Source organism: Lontra canadensis, unplaced genomic scaffold (genome assembly GCF_010015895.1).
Source record: "Lontra canadensis isolate GAN:19392208 unplaced genomic scaffold, GSC_riverotter_1.0 scaffold226, whole genome shotgun sequence".
Lineage (NCBI taxonomy): Eukaryota > Metazoa > Chordata > Mammalia > Carnivora > Mustelidae > Lontra > Lontra canadensis.
This window is the reverse complement of record NW_022631220.1, coordinates 577,941-584,747: the sequence shown is the minus strand read 5'-3', so window position 1 is coordinate 584,747 and position 6,807 is coordinate 577,941.

Here is a 6,807-nt window from a genome sequence, read left to right as displayed (position 1 = left end):
TTTGCAGTTGTATCTTGGACTTATTTATGTCTTGCTCCCAGGGAACTGTTAATTTCTTTTTTTTTTAAGATTTTATTTATTTATCAGATAGAGATCACAAGTAGGCAGAGAGGCAGGCGGGGGTGGGGTGGGCAGCAGGCTCCCTGCTGGGCAGAGAGTCCATCCGATGCGGGGCTCGATTCCAGGACCCTGGGATCATGACCCGAGCCGAAGGCAGAGGCTTTAACCCACTGAGCCACCAGAGCAGAGAACTTCTGTCGTGCTCTTGGTGTATGCATCCCCACTAAGTAGCATAGGACTTAGCATGTAATAATGATAATGATGAAATTGTCTAAAGCAGTTTTAAAATTTACTCCGTGCCAAGATTTGTCCTAAAGGCTTTATGCATGTTAACTCCTTTAATCTTTGAAATAACTCTCTGTGTGTGTGTGTGTGTGTGTGTGTGTGTGTGTTTTATTTTTCACTTTTTACTTTTAAGGGCTCTGAGATGCATCTGAAGTTAAGCACTTTATCCAAGGTCACACACTTCTAAGTTACTTCAATGGAAGCTTCATATATGAAGATACATTGTGCTTGCCTAGATAACATATTTTATAGGCTGTATTTTGAAGTATTATCTAAGGAAATATATACTTCAATAGTTTCCCTAAATGGGAAGACAAACCTTACATATCATTTAGGTTATACTTTGCATGTTAACTAATTTTGTATGTATTAGAGGTGACGATTGGCTTATTTAATGCCTGACTCTCATTTTATGATTGGAATAATTTCACAGTGATCACTAAACTAGGTTATGTTGCATTTTTCCAAATAACCTTCACTCTAAATTACATCATGACCCCCATCACAAGCTTATAATCTAAAATCCTACTTCATCTGTCCTAGCTTTCCTTTTTAAAAAAGATGTGGATTAAAGGGCTGATGAACTTTATTCATATTGGTCTATAGAAACTGTCAGGCAAAAAGTTAAGTCTTCATTGAAAGAATAGGCCATTCATTAGTTTCCATCAACCTGCAGAGAATAACTCCATTTCTACATGCACAGACGAACGAACTCTCAGTTTGTGTTATGATTAAAAGAGTAGATCTGCTCTCTTTCATGATCTCTAACACATGACATCCTAGAAATAACAAGTGTATATGTCTGCGGTTATAAATTTACCTGTTCAAGTTTTATCTGTTTCATGAATAAATAGAATGGCATTTACCAACTGTGTTCTGCAGCACACTAATATCACAGAATGGATACTCGCTGCAGTGGTTTCCTGATCAAGTAAGACCTGAAACTCTACACAGTGTATTGCCTTTGAAATTTACTAAATGTTTGAGCATGTCACATCTTCTGAGAAGATCTGAAGTAAAAACAAAAACAAAAACAAAATTTAGTGCTTGCAAAGTTAGTTGAGCAAGATCCATTTATCTCTAGAACATTTGCTAACATATCACAGAAAAATTATATAGAACATACCTGGGGGAAATACTCCTAGTCTTTTTTAAAATCTGTGTATATAGGCACAAATCTTGTCTTATAAATATGGGAACAGAAGTTGACCTTAAAATAACCTATAGAAAGCCCTGAAGAATTTCCTTTACTATTGTGGGAGGAGAAATAAATTATTTACCTTTAACTTTGGTCATTCTTCCTATTTGTACCTCCCTGTAGTAGCTGTAAACTCTGGTTCTTGTAAAACATGGCAGTTAACCATAATAAATGTCATACACCTAATAGCAATATTCTCTCCTATAAAATGTGGAAACAAATGGATTACAGGTGGTAAAGATGATGGTTTTGTGGGGTTTTTAAAAAATATATCCTAAGCTAAGAATTTCTGTTTTAAATTGTTGACAAAAGTAATCTTCATTGACAAAGTAGTTTGGATTTCTACATTTATCATTTGGGATACATTTGAGAGAAAGGGAAACCGAGAAGAAAGAGCTGTCCCTCTGAGTCACGGACCATTTTTAGACAGCACGTATCCTGCCAATTATTGAATTAAGAGTTAAAAGATTGTTTTAAGTGTAGAACTTAAGCACAGGATGGGAAGAGCGACTATTTCTATCCATGTAACTGGATGGTGGTCACTCTTAACATTCCCCCTTCTGGTCAGTTACATTTGTGCATATGCATGACTCCGCTACTTCTCTGTTCTTTGCTCTCCTAAACTCTTTCCCCATCACATACATTGTCTATATGACTCAAACTATATATTCATATTGGTTCTCCATTTCTCTCTCCCTTTCCCCAAAGAAATACCTCTCCAAACCATGGTACAAGAGAGTCGTAAAAAGGACAGTCTTTTTTTATAGATAGTCCTTCGAACGCTCCTTATTTCTCTGTTGTTTAGTTCTCAGGAGCTGTTCCCTGTGCCTGATGAATCCTATTTCCAGAAAAAATGAATTGAGAGATGATAATGCTTCTTTTCTACCATCCTCTGCATGACTTTTGCCACCTATGCCTGTATGTATTAAGCTGGTGATGTGGGTTTGGGTGGTTAACTGAATATCATAGCTTCCTGATTTGAATCCATGTAGACTTGGACATTCAGTTGTTGGAAGAACAGTGGATGCCTTCTCTTGTGAGTCACATGACTCGTCTGTTTAACTTTATTTTGCCAACAATGAAGCAGTTTTCAGTGTTGGGTAAGAGAACACATACCCTGCTAGATCACAAAATCATCAATCATTGGCACAATTTTATTGGAGGGGTGAAATCCTCATAAAGTGAATAGTGTGGAAGGGAAGTATGCATCCTTCCATATGTGAGGGACTTTTGGCATGAAATCCATTTGTTATCCTAATGGGATGAAATGTAGCTGAGAATTCACCATACATTTAAATCATTAATGAATTTCTTCAACAATGTGTTCAAATGAATCTATTTTAAGTCTTGGATAAATTATAACGTTACAATGTGGGCTTAATTCCCCAAGAAATGAAGTCCATTTTTAAGTTCAGGGTTTTTTTTTTTTTTTTTGGTCTTGTTTTTTGTTTTTTGTTTTTGAAGATTTTATTTATTTGACACACACAGAGAAAGCATCAGCAGGGGGAGCAACAGCAGAAGGAGAGGGAAAAGCTGGCTCCCCACTGAGCAGGGAGCCTGATGCTAGGCTCCATCCCAGGACCCTGGGGTCATGGCCTGAGAAGAAGGCAGACACTTTACCGACTGAGCCACCCAGGTGCCCCTTAAGTTCATTTTTAAAATAAATTTCATGAACATGATATTCAAACTGTTCCAGGGTTATTTTGTGTTGGGACAATAGCTTTTTGGTGAAAGGTGGTACTGCCTTGCTGAATTCTGAAAGTAGGGGTGAATCGAAAAGAATACCCGATTCAGTCATCAGCACTTCCTCCTTCTTTACCTCTTCCATTAATCCCTCATTCACCAGGGTGGCACAGTCAGTCCCATTTTCCCAAAGGAATCAACCCATGCAGGTGTCACTATTAGCAACAATATATCTTCTACTTAAAATGGCACAAAGGAGAAGGATAAGGGAAAATACATCACACACCCCACAGTAATTATTGAGAAGAACACATGGCTCTTCCCCATTTCACCTCTGACCACTTCTACCTCTTTCCTTCTCTTGTGCAGTACCCACGTTGACTTAGTCCTGTCTCAAAGATTTTCCTCCCAATACTTCCAAATCCTTTTTTTTTTTATGACTAATTTCATAGAACATACCTAGGGAAATGTTTGTATAAACTTTTTAAAGTCTGCATTTATATATTGGCATGAGTCAAGTATTATCTTATAAGAGAACAAAGTTCATTTCTATCTCCACTCATGGTTCCAATTTTATTTTCCTAGCACTCAGCCAAACTGAGAGTCTTCCCTTTTATTGAAGCCACACTCCATAGTAAAGAGTTAAAAGTAGAAATGCAAAATTTATTTCCAAATAAGATTTAATTTAACTTTGAAGTAATACTGTTAACTGGCATAGGATATATACTCTGACCCTCAGAAATTTATTTGTTGGGATTTTAAGTTAATCCCGAATGCAAGTTCATCGTTATATATGACCGGTAGCATTAGTGTTTAAAAGTTCATAGGACCATAGCTTTGTATTCCTAGATAGCAGTGATTTAGAAAGGAACACTAATGAGTATTAGAAAATCAACATTTGACATTAACTTACTTTTGATACTTGTTGATTTGAAGGCTACAACAGAATAATTGAGATTCTTACATAATGGAAAAACTCCGAGTTACCTTAAAAATAAGTGTTATTATTATATGAATGAGTTGAAATAACTCAAACAATTATAGGCCATTATTATGGCAAGATAATAACCAAGGACATTATGAAAAATTTCCGGAAGAGTTAGAGTCATGTCTAGTAATGTTCCCATTGTTACCCACAGTGTATCAAATAGATGCTTCTAGGTGACAGTTGAGTGCTCACCATGTAACTCCAGCTGTGCACAAACAGTTCGCTTAGGAAACGAGGCTTTTCTACTTTATTGAAGTCATGAGCCCTTAGCAGAAATCAAGTTAAATTTATTTTAAAAAATTGCTATGTAAGTTTTGATAATGTTATTCCTACTTTAGAAATAGTTTCTTACTGTGTAGTTTGCTTTAGGGAAAGGAATTTATTTTATTTCTAGAAGGCGGCTACTTCCTGACAGCAATTGCCCCTGAAGTCGCTATTTCAGCATGCACTTTCTTTAATTGGAATGAATTAAGTTTCAAGAATGCAGTTAACTCCCTTTTGTTCTAAAACTCTCTAAATATTTGTTTTACTTGCCAAAAAATGAAATTATTTATTGCCTGCACTGTTTCTGATGTAGATAGATACATAGTCTTGGTTCTGAATAATAATTAATGGATTCATCATGTTAGGGTTCAGGACACATTTGGACATTTAACCAATGTTGAATGATTTTCAGCTTTCAATGGAGCACAGTTATAGCCACTATAAACTATAACAATAAATAAAACTAGCATAATCCCTACACTTATAAAGCTTATATGTAACAAGAAATTATTTATTTTGAGAGAGAGAAACAGAGAGAGGTAGTACATGTGCAAGGTGGAGGGGCAGAGGGGGAGGGAGAGAGAATCTCGAGTGGACTCCCCGCTGTGCGTGGAGCTTGATGTGGGCTCGAACTTATAACCGTGAGATCATGACCTGAGCCAAAATCAAGAGTCAGATGCTTAACTGTACCACGCCAGTTCCAGAAGGCTTATATTTTAACTATGGATAAAATAATCATGTGAAACAGTATCAGGTAGTAGTAAGTGATATGAAAGAAGTAAATTAACAGGCAGAGAATGGGTCAAAGTTCTATGACTGCAAGTACAGTAGAAGTGATCGCTTCCCTGGGAAGGTGCAAGACCTAAGAGAACTGAAGGGGTTAAGTGCATGTCTGGAGGAAGAGCAACCTAGGCAGAGGGGCTAGCAAGGACAAAGGTCCTGCAGGGATGTGCTTGTTGAGTTCTTGGAAGAAACAGTGACTAGACTGTGGCGAGCAAGGGAGTGAGCTATCAGATAATAGGTCAGAGAGGTATCCATGGACTAGACCATGTCTAATTTTGTAGATCAAGGTTAAGGGTTTAGATTTTTAAGTGTGGAGGGCATCTGTGGAAGGCTTTATGTCTAGGAATCATATAATCTTACATAATTTTAAACACTTATTTGGATTGATTATCTAATCCCAATGCTTATTTATGACTCTGTGTGACATATAGAGAAAGAGAATTTGAGTCTACTACATTATTTCATGTGAAAATGAATAGGGACTAGGAGTGGTGTAGTATTAGTAGAAACTAAGCCAAAATTGGTTCAGTTCTGCTTACATCTTGAAGAAAAAGATGACACAGTCTGCTCTTGGATCGTATGTTGGTAAGCAAGGAAGAGAGAAGTAAAGGATGACTCCAGGGTCTTTGATCTGGGCACCTGGAAGAATATTGCTGCCATTTACTGAAATAGAGAGATTTGGAGAAGAGAAGGTTTGAGGGGAAATGAAGAATTTGATGTTGGATGTTAAGTGTGTTATGCCTATTAGACATCAAAGAGTCAATACCAAATTAACCTGTTGGATGTACAAGAACAGAGCTCAGAGGAGAGGCTGGGGCCAGATAAAAATAATGTATTAGTGCAGAGGTCTTATTCAGTAACCCCGGGAATATTTGCAACCACAAAGAGAGTAAGTGTAGAGAAGAGATGAGAGATGAAGGCTGAGAGCTGAGTTCTCAGAAAGTCAGGGAGGACCATAAAGGATCAGCTAATAAGGCTAAGAGGGGAATAAAAAGGGTGTGGTGTCTCAAAAGTCATTTGAACAAAACTATTTCAAGAAGGAACAAGTGTGCTAAAAGCCCTGAGGAGAGGTAGATGGGGCAGATAAATATTCATGAACTTGGCAACATGGAGATCAGTAGGCATCTTGGTAAGTGCTTTTTGTGAAGTGGTAAAAATGAACACCAACTTTGGACGAGGGCAGTAGAGGAAGTGCACAGAACCATTATTATTCCTTATCAGAATTTTGCTGTACAGGAAGCAAGACAAATGAAGAAGAAGCTAATAAGGGATAAACAGTCAAGAATGTTTACTAATTTTTTTTAGATACACTATATTACAACATGTTTGTGTAAAGATGGAAATAATTCCTTCAAGTGGAAAAGGCAATGATGCAGAAAAAAGAGTACGTGATTGCAGAAGTAAAGTCCTTGATAGACAAACTAGGATTGGGCCCACTGCTGAAATGCAGGGCTTTTTTTTTTTTTTAAAGATTTATTTATTTTTGAGAGAGAGAGAGTGAGAGTGAGCACGAGTTGGGGGACAGAAAAGGGAGAGGGAGGGAGAG